The sequence below is a fragment of the Oncorhynchus masou genome, unplaced genomic scaffold, assembly GCF_036934945.1.
Source record: "Oncorhynchus masou masou isolate Uvic2021 unplaced genomic scaffold, UVic_Omas_1.1 unplaced_scaffold_6165, whole genome shotgun sequence".
Classification (NCBI taxonomy): Eukaryota; Metazoa; Chordata; class Actinopteri; order Salmoniformes; family Salmonidae; genus Oncorhynchus; species Oncorhynchus masou.
In genome coordinates this window covers 1-18,891 of record NW_027012593.1, presented here as the reverse complement: position 1 = coordinate 18,891, position 18,891 = coordinate 1, and the positions used below count along the sequence as shown (strand labels likewise).

General features: G+C 49.1%; 1 pseudogene; it reads right to left on the bottom strand.

Annotated features, from left to right (window-relative positions):
• Nucleotides 1-2,047: 2,047 nt before the first annotated feature.
• Nucleotides 2,048-17,458, bottom strand: LOC135536421 (L-2-hydroxyglutarate dehydrogenase, mitochondrial-like; annotated as a pseudogene).
• Between the last annotated feature and the right edge of the window lie 1,433 nt (nucleotides 17,459-18,891).

The following is an 18,891-nucleotide window of genomic DNA, read 5'->3' as shown; positions in this document are numbered from 1 at the left end:
GAATTTTAGCAACCAGGAAATGGCGACACGATTTCTGCATGGTGCACATTTTTTAGTTCAATAGTTCAAAACAAACCCCTAGCCTCTATACCCCACAACCCAGGCACACCTTTCGATTCGGGGCCATAAATATTAACCGTGTCAGAGTAGGAGTGATGATTTCCTAGCCACCGAGCTTAAACATCTGCATTGCTTGCTTTTTGGGGTTTTCGGCTGGGTTTCTGTACAGCATATATTTGATATATCGGCTGATGTAAAAAAAAAAAAAAGAAAAAAAAAGGTATTTTTATAAATACATTTGATTGATTTAGGATCAGTTTGACCTTTCCGATCACAATGACAAGGTAACATGGACAGGAGGACCTTGATCAATTCTCCGCAGCTTCTCAATTGTGGGCCTGTACAGTAGAACAACAAACCTACAACTACCAATCTCATCACTGGTAGAATAATTGGAAAGAGCAAAAGGCCAGATTGGATTCCCTGAGGGTCATGCCCAAAGACCTTGAAGAGACAAGGTGCCATGATTTGAGGTCAGAACACAAAGGAAATTGGTTTGCCACCAATACCGTCAACCAGGCTGAGAGCAGACTGCAGCATGGTGGACATAGTTTGGAACATCTGCCAAAAGGCTCAAAGCTAACACCACCGAAAGAAGGCACCTGCTACAGCAGGAAGTCAGCAAAATGGAGAAGCAGAGTAGGGTCAAAGTAGTGGGGTTGAAAGCCTGGACAAGGTGGGAAACAACAGAGAGGAATCTCTTGGGGTGAGCTGTGGAGGATGGAGTCTGCCAGAATCCAGTTCCTGTTAAGATCCGTCTATGGCGCGCTAACACCGCGCGCTAACACCCCGCGCTAACACCCCGCGCTAACTTCCATAGGGTGGGGCCTCGCTGCCCTCTCGGCTAACAAACCTGGCACCACGGCGTATGTTTTAACATCCCGCACTTTCACCCCTCTCGCCAAGGACACTTACAGATGGAGGCATGACCAAGTTGGAGGGGAAACTGGACGACGTCATCGAGAAGGAGCGAAAAGAAGAGAACTCCCACCAAGAAAGGTCACTGCATCAGCTTTGTCAGGCCTTGGGGAGCAGCCCGTTTCAGGAAGGACGGCATCCTGGAACAAGCCAGAACATGGGAGATGTGTGCTGTCCTGAACCCACGGCTGTGCCCCTCCCCCCCCATTGTTCTCAGCACTCTCCGCCCAGACATCATCATATGGAAAGATACATTTACAAAAAAAATAAAAACTGGTGATGGTGGAATTCACAGTTCCCTGGGAAGACCGGTACGATGAGGCATACCAGAGCAAGAAGGAGTATGCAATCCTGGCAGATGACGAGCGAAGCAAAGGGATGAAGTGTCTGAGTTCACCGAGTTGAAGTTGGCTGCCGGGGCTTCCTTGCCCTATCGAAAAAAGCAGGCTACTTTCTCCGCTCTGGGCATCAAAAAGGAAGAGGACAGAAGATCTGTGGTTCAAGTACTGCTGAAAAGACACCAAGCTGGAAACCATCCACAGGAGGGCAGTGATTTGGCCAATCAGTGTGGACTCAGCATCTTGAGGACGTTCCAGGTGAGGAGTTGAAACGTCTCAGTGACAGGTGGCCCTGGCTGATGACGTCTGTGTATCACAAACAGTGTCCCAGGTACTGAGATGCGTCATTACACCCAGCCCCTGGAATGAACATTCAGAATCCGATGTACCTGAGTACGTCGCTTAGAGAGAGCTCTGGGATGAACATTCAGAATCCGATGTACCAGAGTACGTCGCTTAGAGAAAGCTCTGGGATGAACATTCAGAATCCGATGTACCCGAGTACGTCGCTTAGAGAGAGCTCTGGAATGAACATTCAGAATCCGATGTACCCGAGTACGTCGCTTAGAGAGAGCTCTGGAATGAACATTCAGAATCCGATGTACCCGAGTACGTCGCTTAGAGAGAGCTCTGGAATGAACATTCAGAATCCGATGTACCCGAGTACGTCGCTTAGAGAGAGCTCTGGAATGAACATTCAGAATCCGATGTACCCGAGTACGCGCTAGAGAGAGCTCTGGAATGAACATTCAGAATCCGATGTACCCGAGTACGTCGCTTAGAGAGAGCTCTGGAATGAACATTCAGAATCCGATGTACCTGAGTACGTCGCTTAGAGAGAGCTCTGGGATGAACTTCTTTAAGATCTTGACCTGAGCCCCGATGAACACCCCTCTGTACATCTCTCCAACACCATACACTAGGTTATTCATCACCAGTTTCTGCAGACCTCTGGAACACACAGAAAGAGAGACATTTTACAGAGAGATACAGAGAGAGAGAGAGAGAAACAGCAGAGATACATGTCTGCTTCGGTCATCCAGCAGAGTCATTTATCAAGGGAAACAAGTCCAGAGGTTCCATGGAAATCTAAATTAACTTGGATACCAGTTGGATTTAGCCCTCATGGGGAACCTCCCTACTGGACTGGACTGGAATGTAAAGGGGAACCTCCCTACTAGACTGGACTGGACTGGAATGTAAAGGGGACCCTCCCTACTGGACTGGAATGTAAAGGGGAACCTCCCTACTGGACTGGAATGTAAAGGGGAACCTCCCTACTAGACAAATGGAATGTAAAGGGGAACCTCTCTACTAGACTGAAATGGAATGTAAAGGGGAACCTCCCTACTAGACAAATGGAATGTAAAGGGGAACCTCTCTACTAGACTGAAATGGAATGTAAAGGGGAACTCTCTACTAGACTGAAATGGAATGTAAAGGGGAACCCTCTACTAGACTGAAATGGAATGTAAAGGGGAACCTCCCTACTAGACAAATGGAATGTAAAGGGAACCTCCCTACTAGACTGGAATGGAATGTAAAGGGGAACCTCCCTACTAGACTGGAATGGAATGTAAAGGGGAACCTCCCTACTAGACTGGAATGTAAAGGGGAACCTCCCTACTAGACTGGAATGGAATGTAAAGGGGAACCTCCCTACTAGACTGGAATGGAATGTAAAGGGGAAGCTCTCTACTAGATTGTAATTAAATGGCATATAAAGGGGAAGCTCTACTAGACTGAAATTAAATGGCACGTAAAAGGGGAAGCTCTCTACTAGACTGAAAAGTTGAGGGGAACGATAAGTAAGAGATGATATTTAACCAACCTTCCAAATGTGACACCTAAATGACATTGCTTCCTAACTTCTAAGTACTATACCTGAATGAAAGTGCATCTCCAAAGTCCCGGGCATCGAAGTCGTACAGCTTGTATCCCTCTCGTTTAAAGGCCAGGACGGCGTTGGGACCCAGCCAAACACTGCCGTCCATCCGCGGGGTGAAGTGGACCCCCAGGAAGGGGAACCTAGGGTCAGGAACCTAGAGACATCCGTCCGTCAGTACAACAGCCAGGAAGCTAGAGACATCCGTCCGTCAGTACAACAACCAGGAAGCTAGAGACATCCGTCCGTCAGTACAACAACCAGGAAGCTAGAGACATCCGTCCGTCAGTACAACAACCAGGAAGCTAGAGACATCCGTCCGTCAGTACAACAACCAGGAAGCTAGAGACATCCGCCCGTCAGTACAACAACCAGGAAGCTAGAGACATCCGCCCGTCAGTACAACAACCAGGAAGCTAGAGAAATCCGTCCGTCAGTACAACAACCAGGAAGCTAGAGAAATCCGTCCGTCAGTACAACATCCAGGAAGCTAGAGACATCCGTCCGTCAGTACAACAACCAGGAAGCTAGAGACATCCGTCCGTCAGTACAACAACCAGGAAGCTCGAGACATCCGTCCGTCAGTACAACAACCAGGAAGCTAGAGACATCCGCCCGTCAGTACAACAACCAGGAAGCTAGAGACATCCGTCCGTCAGTACAACAACCAGGAAGAGACATCCGTCCGTCAGTACAACAACCAGGAAGCTAGAGACATCCGTCCGTCAGTACAACAGCCAGGAAGCTCGAGACATCCGTCCGTCAGTACAACATCCAGGAAGCTAGAGACATCCGTCCGTCAGTACAACAGCCAGGAAGCTCGAGACATCCGTCCGTCAGTACAACAACCAGGAAGCTAGAGACATCCGTCCATCAGTACAACAACCAGGAAGCTAGAGACATCCGTCCGTCAGTACAACAACCAGGAAGCTCGAGACATCCGTCCGTCAGTACAACAACCAGGAAGCTCGAGACATCCGTCCGTCAGTACAACAACCAGGAAGCTCGAGACATCCGTCCGTCAGTACAACAACCAGGAAGCTAGAGACATCCGTCCGTCAGTACAACAAACCAGGAAGCTAGAGACGTCCGTCCGTCAGTACAACAGCCAGGAAGCTAGAGACGTCCGTCCGTCAGTACAACAACCAGGAAGCTCGAGACATCCTTCTCTGTATTAGTGCATTTCTCTAACAGCACTTAACCATCTGACATTCCTTGAATCCCAAACCTTAGCCCTTGTAGCCAAGGCACTTGTGTAGACCAGTAAGAAAAAATGCATGTACCCCCTGCTGTAAGTCGACTCTGGATATGAGCGTCTGCTAAATGACTAGAATGTAAATGTAAATCTTGTATAGGTGTGACAGGCCAGGTAGCTATACAATTGTGACAATGCTATCAACTTATCTAATCCTTTCAGATCTAAGTGCCATTAGGGGCTAAAGGGTTGAGATACAAGGAGAAGATAGAGGACATACGGGGGTAGACGGTGTTCTAGAGGACATACGGGGGTAGACGGTGTTCTAGAGGACATACGGGGGTAGACGGTGTTCTAGAGGACATACGGGGGTAGACGGTGTTCTAGAGGACATACGGGGTAGACGGTGTTCTAGAGGACATACGGGGTAGACGGTGTTCTAGAGGACATACGGGGGTAGACGGTGTTCTAGAGACATACGGGGGTAGACGGTGTTCTAGAGGACATACGGGGGTAGACGGTGTTCTAGAGGACATACGGGGGTAGACGGTGTTCTAGAGGACATACGGGGGTAGACGGTGTTCTAGAGGACATACGGGGGTAGACGGTGTTCTTAGACGGTGTTCTAGAGGGGGGTAGACGGTGTTCTAGAGGACATACGGGGGTAGACGGTGTTCTAGAGGACATACGGGGGTAGACGGTGTTCTAGAGGACATACGGTGGGGTAGACGGTGTTCTAGAGGACATACGGGGGTAGACGGTGTTCTAGAGGACATACGGGGGTAGACGGTGTTCTAGAGGACATACGGGGTAGACGGTGTTCTAGAGGACATACGGGGGTAGACGGTGTTCTAGAGGACATACGGGGTAGACGGTGTTCTAGAGGACATACGGGGGTAGACGGTGTTCTAGAGGACATACGGGGGTAGACGGTGTTCTAGAGGACATACGGGGTAGACGGTGTTCTAGAGGACATACGGGGGTAGACGGTGTTCTAGAGGACATACGGGGTAGACGGTGTTCTAGAGGACATACGGGGGGTAGACGGTGTTCTAGAGGACATACGGGGGTAGACGGTGTTCTAGAGGACATACGGGGGTAGACGGTGTTCTAGAGGACATACGGGGGTAGACGGTGTTCTAGAGGACATACGGGGGTAGACGGTGTTCTAGAGGACATACGGGGGTAGACGGTGTTCTAGAGGACATACGGGGGTAGACGGTGTTCTAGAGGACATACGGGGGTAGACGGTGTTCTAGAGGACATACGGGGGTAGACGGTGTTCTAGAGGACAGGACATGGGGTAGACGGTGTTCTAGAGGGGGGTAGACGGTGTTCTAGAGGACATACGGGGGTAGACGGTGTTCTAGAGGACATACGGGGTAGACGGTGTTCTAGAGGACATACGGGGGTAGACGGTGTTCTAGAGGACATACGGGGGTAGACGGTGTTCTAGAGGACATACGGGGGTAGACGGTGTTCTAGAGGACATACGGGGGTAGACGGTGTTCTAGAGGACATTCAGGGGTAGACGGTGGAGGACATACGGGGGTAGACGGTGTTCTAGAGGACATACGGGGGTAGACGGTGTTCTAGAGGACATACGGGGGTAGACGGGGTAGGGTGTTCTAGAGGACATACGGGGTAGACGGTGTTCTAGAGGACATACGGGGGTAGACGGTGTTCTAGACATACGGGGGTAGACGGTATTCTAGAGGACATACGGGGGTAGACGGTGTTCTAGAGGACATACTAGAGGGGGGTAGACGGTGTTCTAGAGGACATACGGGGGTAGACGGTGTTCTAGAGGACATACGGGGGTAGGACGGTGTTCTAGAGGACATACGGGGTAGACGGTGTTCTAGAGGACATACGGGGGTAGACGGGGTAGACGGTGTTCTAGAGGACATACGGGGGTAGACGGTGTTCTAGAGGACATACGGGGGTAGACGGTGTTCTAGAGGACATACGGGGGTAGACGGTGTTCTAGAGGACATACGGGGGTAGACGGTGTTCTAGAGGACATACGGGGTAGACGGTGTTCTAGAGGACTTACGGGGGTAGACGGTGTTCTAGAGGACTTACGGGGGTAGACGGTGTTCTAGAGGACATACGGGGGTAGACGGTGTTCTAGAGGACATACGGGGGTAGACGGTGTTCTAGAGGACATACGGGGGTAGACGGTGTTCTAGAGGACATATACGGTGGGGACATAGACGGTGTTCTAGAGGACATACGGGGGTAGACGGTGTTCTAGAGGACATACGGGGGTAGACGGTGTTCTAGAGGACATACGGGGGTAGACGGTGTTCTAGAGGACATACGGGGGTAGACGGTGTTCTAGAGGACATACGGGGGTAGACGGTGTTCTAGAGGACTTACGGGGTAGACGGTGTTCTAGAGGACTTACGGGGGTAGACGGTGTTCTAGAGGACATACGGTGTTCTAGAGGGTAGACGGTGTTCTAGAGGACTTACGGGGTAGACAGTGTTCTAGAGGACTTACGGGGTAGACAGTGTTCTAGAGGACTTACGGGGTAGACAGTGTTCTAGAGGACTTACGGGGTAGACAGTGTTCTAGAGGACTTACGGGGTAGACAGTGTTCTAGAGGACTTACGGGGTAGACAGTGTTCTAGAGGACTTACGGGGTAGACAGTGTTCTAGAGGACTTACGGGGTAGACAGTGTTCTAGAGGACTTACGGGGTAGACAGTGTTCTAGAGGACTTACGGGGTAGATGTTGCCCCGGACCAGGTAGTGTTTCTCAGGCTTCAGGACCAGGTAATCTCCTCTGAAGGGGACAATGCGAGGGTCTGGACTGCAGCCAGAGATCTGAGCGAGGCGGTCAGAGTACAGACCACCACAGGTCAGCACATACCGACACCTTACCTCCTTACCCTGAGGAGACCACACACACACACACACACACACACACACACACACCACACACACGTTAGTTACAGCTTAAAAACAAAAACATTCTGATAGTAAAATGCATTTTACTAATTTAACACACACACACACACACACACACACACACACACACCTACCTTTGAATCTCTGATAGCGATGGGATATTTCATTCCTGAAATGTTTTGAATAAAAAAAATACATTCACAAGTGCAATCCCACCTTTTCATCAAATCTATGAGTGTTCTGAGGTGAGGAAAGTATGGAACAAATACCGTCAATGTTACCAGCAGGGCTTTCCTTCACCATGGCCATGTCACTAGCCTCATATTCAGTAACCACGGTCCCTCCTGCCTCCTGGAAGTCCTTGCCATATGCCAGTGACACCAGCCTCCAGTCCACGATGCCAGTGTAAGGAGAGTCGAGGGCCATCAGACCCTGAACGGAAGAGTTTAACCATAAAGCCGTTTACACTGGGGCTGTGTTCCAAATGGCACCCTGTTCCCTATAAAAAGAGCACTATTTTTCACCGGGGAATAAACCAGGCCATAAGTAGTGCTCTGTATAGGCAATAGGGTGTAATTTCAGACTCAATCCAGGACTTTCACTATGAAGCACCTTAGTAAAGAGAGTTCAATACCGTCTCGTTCACTCTCCCCCCTTCTCCCTCACTCACCCTGCAGTTGGGGGGGGGGCTCCCTCACTCACCCTGCAGTGGGGGGGGCTCTCTCACTCACCCTGCAGTGGGGGGGGGCTCTCTCACTCACCCTGCAGTGGGGGGGGGGGGGCTCACTCACCCTGCAGTGGGGGGCTCTCTCACTCACCCTGCAGTGGGGGGGCTCTCTCACTCACCCTGCAGTGGGGGGCTCTCTCACTCACCCTGCAGTGGGGGGGCTCTCTCACTCACCCTGCAGTGGGGGCTCTCTCACTCACCCTGCAGTGGGGGGGCTCCGCACTCTCTCACTCACCCTGCAGTGGGGGGGCTCTCTCACTCACCCTGCAGTGGGGGGGCTCTCTCACTCACCCTGCAGTGGGGGGCTCTCTCACTCACCCCTGCAGTGGGGGCTCTCTCACTCACCCTGCAGTGGGGGGCTCTCTCACTCACCCTGCAGTGGGGGCTCTCTCACTCACCCTGCAGTGGGGCTCTCTCACTCACCCTGCAGTGGGGGGCTCTCTCACTCACCCTGCAGTGGGGGGCTCTCTCACTCACCCTGCAGTGGGGGCTCTCTCACTCACCCTGCAGTGGGGGCTCTCTCACTCACCCTGCAGTGGGGGGGGCTCTCTCTCACTCACCCTGCAGTGGGGGGGGGCTCTCTCACTCACCCTGCAGTGGGGGGCTCTCTCACTCACCCTGCAGTGGGGGGGGCTCTCTCACTCACCCTGCAGTGGGGGGGCTCTCTCACTCACCCTGCAGTGGGGGCTCTCACTCACCCTGCAGTGGGGGGCTCTCTCACTCACCCTGCAGTGGGGGCTCTCTCACTCACCCTGCAGTGGGGGCTCTCTCACTCACCCTGCAGTGGGGGGGCTCTCTCTCACTCACCCTGCAGTGGGGGGGGGCTCTCTCACTCACCCTGCAGTGGGGGGGCTCTCTCACTCACCCTGCAGTGGGGGGGCTCTCTCACTCACCCTGCAGTGGGGGGGCTCTCTCACTCACCCTGCAGTGGGGGGGGCTCTCTCACTCACCCTGCAGTGGGGGGGCTCTCTCACTCACCCTGCAGTGGGGGGCTCTCTCACTCACCCTGCAGTGGGGCTCTCTCTCACTCACCCTGCAGTGGGGGCTCTCTCACTTTCACCCTGCAGTAGGGCTCTCTCACTCACCCTGCAGTAGGGCTCTCTCACTCACCCTGCAGTAGGGCTCTCTCACTCACCCTGCAGTAGGGCTCTCTCACTCACCCTGCAGTAGGGCTCTCTCACTCACCCTGCAGTAGGGCTCTCTCACTCACCCTGCAGTAGGGCTCTCTCACTCACCCTGCAGTAGGGCTCTCTCACTCACCCTGCAGTAGGGCTCTCTCACTCACCCTGCAGTAGGGCTCTCTCACTCACCCTGCAGTAGGGCTCTCTCACTCACCCTGCAGTAGGGCTCTCTACTACACCCTGCAGTAGGGCTCTCACCTCACCCTGCAGTAGGGCTCTCTCACTCACCCTGCAGTAGGGCTCTCTCACTCACCCTGCAGTAGGGCCCTCTCACTCACCCTGCAGTAGGGCTCTCTCACTCACCCTGCAGTAGGGCTCTCTCACTCACCCTGCAGTAGGGCTCTCTCTCTCGGATCCCCTTGGCGTCTATCATGGTGAGGTCACGCACGCTGTTCTTCTGTCCTCGCCACAGCGTATTGAGCCTGGGAATCCTCTCGCTCCACAGCGACGATCAGCTGCCACACATAGGCCAAGACGTAGACATGACCAGCACATAGTTGTGTGATCAACTTTTTCATTTATTTTTCAAAGAACAACAGAAAACACCACAAAGGAGTCGGAATGAATACACAGGAAGCCACCGGTACTACACAGGAAGCCACCGGTACTACACAGGAAGCCACCGGTACTACACAGGAAGCCACCGGTACTACACAGGAAGCCACCGGTACTACACAGGAAGCCACCGTACTACACAGGAAGCCACCGTACTACACAGGAAGAGACCGTACTACACAGGAAGAGACCGTACTACACAGGAAGAGACCCGTACTACACAGGAAGAGACCCGTACTACACAGGAAGAGACCCGTACTACACAGGAAGAGACCCGTACTACACAGGAAGAGACCCGTACTACACAGTTCTATAAGTAAAACTAAATGTTTTCCATTGTCACATACACCGGATAGATGCAGTGAAATGTGTTGTTTTACAGGGTCAGGCATAGTATTACAGCGACCTCTGGAGCAAATTAGGCTGAAGTGCTTTACTCAAGGGCACAGACAGATTTCTTTTCATTTTGTCGTCTCTGGGTGTTCAAACCAGCGACCTTTCGGTTTCTGGCCCAATGCTCTAACCGCTAGGCAAGAAGCCACGACCCTAGCCGAACGCTCTAACCACCAAGCAAGAAGCCACGACCCTGGCCCAACGCTCTAACCGCCAGTCAAGAAGCCACGACCCTGGCCCAACGCTCTAACCGCTAGTCAAGAAGCCACGACCCTGGCCCAACGCTCTAACCGCCAGTCAAGAAGCCACGACCCTGGCCCAACGCTCTAACCGCCAGTCAAGAAGCCACGACCCTGGCCCAACGCTCTAACCGCTAGTCAAGAAGCCACGACCCTGGCCCAACGCTCTAACCGCCAGGCAAGAAGCCACGACCCTGGCCCAACGCTCTAACCGCTAGTCAAGAAGCCACGACCCTGGCCCAACGCTCTAACCGCTAGTCAAGAAGCCACGACCCTGGCCCAACGCTCTAACCGCTAGTCAAGAAGCCACGACCCTGGCCCAACGCTCTAACCGCTAAGCAAGAAGCCACGACCCCGTAAGCCAGTTGCTGCAGGTAAACACAATGAAATTAGACCATAAATACAAAATCGCACCCCGAGCGCCATCAACACCCCCCCCCCCAATGATCTGATTAGCATTGACACACCCCCTGATATACTGTAAATGGTATACCGGTTATGGTGAAACGTGTCATGCACGAACTGTGAAACGACACTAGCAAATACTACAACGTTTTTATTTATTTAACCTTAGTATAACCTTTTGACCACTACTCAACCTCGAGGTTAGAATCCTCCGTTTGCGCGAGGGGGGAGGACCTGGATAGAAGATCGTACCAAATCCAGCTACAACGACCATATAGGATATAATATAGGAGCTTTAGGAAACAAAATACTCCTGAGGTCCACATCCGAGCGATGCGTCTCCTCGTCAATATTTACTAAACCACTGTAAACAACAACAACAACAACATCTACAGCCCTAAGGCCAAACCCGATGTTCATTAGACGCATTTGAGAGAACTCACCTTTCCACACCGCTTATAGGGGAGTCCTTTCTTGTCCAGGTATTCGTAGGCCATAGCGGCCCCTTTGCCACAGAGACGGGCCTTCAGAGACCCGGGGTGTAGTAAATCCCACTGTGGATCACACCACTGTTGTGGCCGCTTTGGTGGATGGCTGAGGATGGGACACGGAACAGCGTTAATTCCCCAATAAGGTTGTAGGGTAAAAGAAGCACAAAGAAGAACTGTGGTGATAACATAAGAAACGTGATTGGCTGACGGCTAAGACCAGGACAGAGTGGCACAAAAAAACGGTTTAGAAAATGTTTTCCGGTGGAACAGTGCAAAAAAATGTTTTTTTTTTGCAACGGTGTCCGACTAATGAATGCACCCCGGGTTAACATGAACGTCAAGTTAGTGACCTCCTCCCTCCCTGCCCACCACGTACCCAGGTCCTTCTCCTTCTCCAGCAGAATGAAGCTAAGCGTGGGGTGTCTGAGGATGAGCTCTCTGGCTGAGGCCAGGCCCGATGCCTCCACCCACCACAGCCACATCATACGAACTGCAACACAAAGGCATGTCATCAGGGGCAGGTTCATTAGTGGTCAACGTTAAGAGACAGGTGAGGGTTCATTAGTGGTCAGCGTTAAGGGACAGGTGAGGGTTCATTAGTGGTCAGCGTTAAGGGACAGGTGAGGGTTCATTAGTGGTCAGCGTTAAGAGACAGGTGAGGGTTCATTAGTGGTCAGCGTTAAGGGACAGGTGAGGGTTCATTAGTGGTCAGCGTTAAGAGGCAGGTGAGGGTTCATTAGTAGTCAGCGTTAAGAGACAGGTGAGGGTTCATTAGTGGTCAGCGTTAAGAGACAGGTGAGGGTTCATTAGTGGTCAGCGTTAAGAGACAGGTGAGGGTTCATTAGTGGTCAGCGTTAAGAGACAGGTGAGGGTTCATTAGTGGTCAGCGTTAAGGGACAGGTGAGGGTTCATTAGTGGTCAGCTTTAAGAGACAGGTGAGGGTTCATTAGTAGTCAGCGTTAAGGGACAGGTGAGGGTTCATTAGTCAGCATTAAGGGACATTAGCAGTCATCCCTTAATGCTTAGTGTCATCAGGACACTGCACTACACCACTTTCCAATAGTTTCTACCATCAGGCTCACATCCTCATCGAATCGAGGCACTATACAGTTAGAAACAGAATTCTACCTTTGCCTAACATCATCGTAATAAAAAGGTCCATAAAGAAGTCATCACTTCGTATTCATACTAGTCAGACACTAAGTCACTCCAAGGTGACAGAGCTTGTATTCCTGAAGTTACAGACGTGGATACGAGTGCTGTGGTTCCATGTTATTCAGGAGCGCCGTGGAGTGGACCCGTCGTACCGGAAGTAAATGAGTGATTCATTGTAGCCATTGGCACTCCTGTAGAGTTCCCATTTTCTCGTGACAATTAACTTGTGACATTCCTGGGTTACTCATTATACTAATAAAGTCAGATTTTTTTTTTTTTTTAAATAAACAAATATGACGTTATTTTTTTTGAAGGTTAAAGGGTACAAGACGGTGTACATATCTGGTTATGTTGGTAAAAATCACTACATATCCCATTGAGCCAAGTGGGGAGAAGCTGCCCGTCGTTACAGACCAGTCAGAAATATCGGGCGAACCCTACGCCAAAATGATCTCAAAACTGACACTGGATCCGCGTTCAGTAGATGATATCCTTCGCCACCGTTGTCTTACGACACGACTATTCAACAAAACAATAAATAATTGTACGTTTATTTCCAGCAAAATGTCTTAGTTTACATGATAGTATAACTCGCCAAAGGAGTTGAAGTTGAGGGTGCAGTATTTATGAAGTTTGACAATGAGGATGTAAACTAGCATAGTTCAGCTAGTTTCGCCAGGGAAAACGAGGAGCTTGGGGACTGGATATAGACGGGTGTACATGCGCACTTGGTTCATTCAGGAGACAGATTGTAGTTTCTGTCCTAATATCAGTTTCTGACAGCGGAAAGTTCAATTCAGAGACTGAAACGAATACAAATATTTGAGAGCGGATCGATATACAATCCTGAAATCAGCTGTAACTGTCAATAGTAAAACAAAGCTTATACCGATATTATTAATTAATCAATTTCTCACCAATTACGATCTTGTTTTTGTCGCTGCAACCCAACGAACTCGGGAGGCGGAGGTCGAGTCATGCGTCCTCCGAAACATGACCCGCCAAACCGTGCTTCTTAAAACCCGCCTGCTTAACCCGGAAGCCAGCTGCACCGATGTGTCGGAGGAAAATGTTGTTTTCTTTGACGAGTCAGATGCAAAGGATTTACTTCACCCGACAAGGCCCACATCCCCGTCATTCAAAGGATAAAGAGACCGATATCGGTCTGGGGGCCTTGTAAGCATCAGACGGCGAGTGGGTCATCTGCCTCTACCATCAGTACTATTAGCCAATGTAATAAAAAAATAAAAACAAACTATGAGCACGTATATCCTTCCAACGGGACATTAAAAACTTTAATATCTTACTTTTACACCGAGTCGTGGCTGAACGACAACACAAATAAGATACAGCTGGCGGGTTTTATGCTTTTTTGTTTGGATAGAACAGCGGCCTGGTAAGACAAGGGGTTGAGGTCTTTGTATATTTGTAAACAGCTGGTGCACAAAGTTTAAGGAAGTCTCAGTTTTGCTCACCTGAGGTAGAGTATCTCATGATAAGCTGTAGACCATTTACCAAGAGAGTTTATCTATATTCTTCATAGCTGTCTATTTATCACCACAAACCGATGCTGGCACTAGGACCGCACTCAATGAGCTGTATACGGCCATCAGCAAACCAGAAAATGCTCATCCAAAACGCGGCGCTCCTAGTGGCCGGGGACTTTAATGCAGGGAAACTTAAATCCATTTGACCTCATTTCTACCAACAGGTTAATTGTGCAACCAGACGGAAAAAAACAAATCTCTAGACCACATTTACTCCACACACAGACGTGTACAAACCTCTCCCTTGCCATCCATTTGGCAAATCTGACCATAATTCTATCCTCCCGATTCCTGCTTCCAAGCAAAATGAAAGCAGGAAACACCAGAGATTCGGTCTCTAAAAAAAGTGGTGAGATGAAGCAGGCCGCTAAACTACAGGACTGTTTTGCTATCAAACTGGAATATTTTGTGGATTCTTCCGATGGCATTGAGGAGTACACCACATCAGTCACCGGCTTCATCAATAAGTGCATCGATGAAGTCTTCCCCACAGTGACTGTACGTACATACCCCAACCAGAAGCCATGGATTACAGGCAACATCTGCACTGAGTTAATGGGTAGAGCTGCCGCTTTCAAGGGCATGACTAACCCGGAAGCTTATAAGAAATCCCGCTATGCCCTCCGACGAACCATCAAACAGGCAGAGTGTCAATACAGGACTAAGATTGAATCGTACTGCACTGGCACCGACGCTCGTCGGATGTGGCAGGACTTGCAAACTATTACAGACTACAAAGGAAAGCACAGCCACGAGCTGCAGTGACACAAGCCTACCAGACGAGCTAAATTACTTCTATGCTCGCCGAGGTAAAGTAACACTGAAACATGCATGAGAGCATCAGCTGTTCCAGACGACTGTGTGATCACACTCTCCGCAGCCGATGTGAGTAAGACCTTTAAACAGGTCAACATACACAAGGCCGCAGGGCCAGATGGATTATCAGGATGTGTTCTCAGAGCATGCGCTGACCAACTGGCAAGTGTCTTCACTGACATTTTCAACCTCTCTGTGAGTCTAAGACCAACATGCTTCAAGCAGACCACCATAGTGTTCTTGGGCACAGGGAGGTAACCTGCCTAAATGACTACCGCTCAGTAGCACTCACATCTGTAGCCATGAAGTGCTTTGAAAGGCTGGTCATAGCTCACCATTATCCCAGAAACCCTAGACCCACTCTAATTTGCATACCGCCCCAACATATCCACAGATGATGCAATCTCTATTGCACTCCATACTGCCCTTCCCCACCTGGACAAAAGGAACACCTGTGTGAGAATGCTATTTAATGATTACAGCTCAGCGTTCAACACCATAGTGCCCTCAAAGCTCACCACTAAGCTAAGGACCCTGGGAATAAACACCTACCTCTGCAACTGGATCCTGGACTTCCTGACAGGCCGCCCCCAGGTCTGATCCTCAACACGGGGGCCCCTCAGGGGTGCGTGCTAAGTCCCCTCCTGTACTCCCTGTTCACTCATGACTGCATGGCCAGGCACGACTCCAACACCATCATTAAGTTTGCCAGTGACAACAGTGGTAGGCCTGATCACCGACAACGATGAGACAGCCTGGAGGGAGGAGGTTAGAGGCCTAGCCATGTGGTGGCAGGACAACCTCTCCCTCAATGTGATCAAGACAACAGAGTTGATTGTGGACTACAGGAAAAGGAGGACTGAGCACAGCCCCCATTCTCATCGACAGGGCTGCAGTGGGGCAGGTTGAGAGTTAAGTTTTGTATTTATTATGTATGTATATTATTATTTATTTATTATGCATCCCCATTAGCTTCTGCCAACGACGGAGCTTCCTGAGTCAGCAAAATTAAGGTTGTTTATACAATTTTAAAAACATTACATTCACAGATTTCACAACAAAGGGTTGCACATCTTCGAGAATATTCCAGGAGGTGGAAATATTCCATGAGAATTAACAGGAATATTTGCAAATTAATATTAATACCACTTAAAATGTAGATTTTTTTTGCATTGGATATATTTACCATATCATATGGAGACAAACAAACCTTTTACCTTATCATAAGTAGACAATTGCAAATGATTAAATTCTTCCAATACAAATAATTTAGTTACGAATTAAACTTTAATAAAATGAGTTGACTCTTCACATGGGATGATTTCACTGAACAACAAAAGAAAAGGGATATTGAATGATCCCCAATGATCCATCGCATCTTCTGAAAATGTTTTCAACTTAAATCTGTAAAATGATAGTCTAGAAACTAAAGCTTTGGTTGTCTTCCTCTCAGGATTCCATGTCTTCTCCCTGGACCTTCTCAATGTCCACCTCTTGAACATCAGATTGAGGCCTCATCTTCACTGTCACTTTCCAACCTTATTGAGGATGGCTCGTCATCAGGCTCAAAAAGGCTCAAATTTGCCCTGGTTGGCCACCAATTTTTCAACCCTTGTATTGGTCAGCCTGTTGCGTGCTTTGGTGTGTGTGTTCCCAAACAAGGACCAGTTGCGCTCTAAGGCTGCTGATGTTGGTGGGATTTGGAGAATGATGGAGGCAACAGGGGAAAGAGCCTCAGAGCCACAATGTCCCGTCCACCAGGTGGCTGATGAGATATGTCGGCACGACTGCCGTATTGCTTCTCCATCCCAAAGCCCTTGCTTGGAAGTGTACTTCGCCAGACTGCCAAGAACCTTGCCCTCATCCAGGCCAAGGTGGCGAGACACGGTAGTGATGACACCATAGGCCTTGTTAATCTCTGCACCAGACAGGATGCTCTTGCCAGCATAGTTAGGGTCCAACATGTACGCTGCAGTGTGTATGGGCTTCAGGCAGAAGTCTTCACGCTTTTTGATGTATTTCAGAACTGCAGTTTCCTCTGCTTTGAGCAACAGTGAAGTGGGCAGGGCAGTACGGATTTCTTCTCTTACATCTGCAAGCAGAGTCTGAACATCAGACAGGGTGGCATTGTCTCCCACAATCCGTACAATGGCTACTGCTATAGGTTTCAGGCTACTTACCACTCTCTCCCAAAATACATCATCCAGGAGGATCCTCTTGATGGTGCTGTCCATATCGGCAGACTGTGATATGGCCATTTCTTGGAGAGACTCCTTCCCCTCCAGGAGACTGTCAAACATGATATCAACACCACCACAACAGGTGTTGCTGGGCAGCTCCAATGTGGTGCTCTTATTCTTCTCACTTTGCTTGGTGAGGTAGATTGCTGCTATAACTTGATGACCCTTCACATACCAAACCATTTCCTTGGCTCTCTTGTAGAGTGTATCCATTGTTTTCAGTGTCATGATGTCCTTGAAGAGCAGATTCAATGCATGAGCAGCACAGCCAATGGGTGAGATGTGAGGGTAGGACTCCTCCTCTTTAGACCAAGCAGTCTTCATGTTCACAGCATTGTCTGTCACCAGTGCAAATACCTTCTGTGGTCCAAGGTCATTGAGGACTGCTTTCAGCTCATCTGTAAGGTAAAGACCGGTGTGTCCCTTGTGTCTGTGCTCTTGTAGAATCCTGGTTGAGTGGTGGAGATGATGTAGTTAATTATTCCTTGCCTTCAAACAATTGACCAGCCATCAGAGATGATTGCAATACAGTCTGCTTTCATTATGATTTGCTTGACCTTCACTTGAACTCTGAACTCCACATCGTATAGATAAAGCATGTCTGGTTGGCTGGGTGTATGCTGGGCGAAGAACATTCAGAAATCTCTTCCAATACACATTGCCTGTGAGCATCAGAGGTGCTCACAGAGCACCAATACACAGCTCGAGCAATACATTCATCAGCATTTCTCTGACTGAGTTCCTCCATTGAGTCAAAAAAAAACTTCTGATTCCAGGAGGACCATGAGCTGTTGCTATCGATAAGGTGTCTGATTCATAATTTTCCACTTCGAATAGAAGTAGAGGGTCTTTTGTCAGAGGTTGCTTGTTGTGAGCGCTGAGGGAACTTTATGCACTTGGCCAGATGATTCTGCATCTTTGTTGCATTCTTCACATATGATTTGGCACAGTATTAGCAAAATGTACACAGCGTTTCCTTCTACATTAGCTGCAGTGGAATGTCTCCACACAGACAGTGCCCGTGGCCTTTTCCTGTAAAGATTTGGGAAAGAAATTAGTAAACAAAAACAATAAATATAATTCCATGTACAGATAAATAGCTAAGCAGTTAGATTAAACAACTCCTCTGTAAGTTACATGTTTTAAAATGAAACATGTATGGAAACAGGTGAATTAACACTCCTCAGTTAGCAGGCTCAAGCAAAATAAAACCCACATGGTAGCAAAAACTAACTAGCAGAAATTGTTAACAAGTTAGATTTAAACATGCTTCTATTTACTAGTTAACAAAAACATTATGTAAGTCATATAAAATATATTCACCCCACCCAGTATTGTAATCAAAACTTACCAGAAAGCATGTAGTCCTTGTCTCAGACAGTGTAGTAGTGTGGGCTCAATAGCATCTCATTAGTGAGCAAGATCTTGAGAATCAGCTGCACATGTGATGGAAGAATGCACTGTGCATGCAGAGGGTTGCAATTTCATTGAATTGGGGATAGTTTAACCATAATATGCCACAAGACCTAGAATCTCCTTAAGTGTATCCCACAAAAAAAGGTTGTGTTATAAAGCTAACTGTTTTGATGAACGAAACTATTCCGACCCTTTGCAATCCTATTCACAACACACTGTGTGCCCTCAGGTCCCTACTCCACCACTACCACATATCTACAGTACTAAATCCATGTGTATGTGTGTGTATAGTGCGCATGTTATTGTGTGTGTGTGGTGTGTGTGTCTGTGTGTGTTGCTTCACAGTCCCTGCTGTTCCAGAAGGTGTTTTTGATATTTTTTAAATCTAATTTTACTGTTTGCATCAGTTACTTGA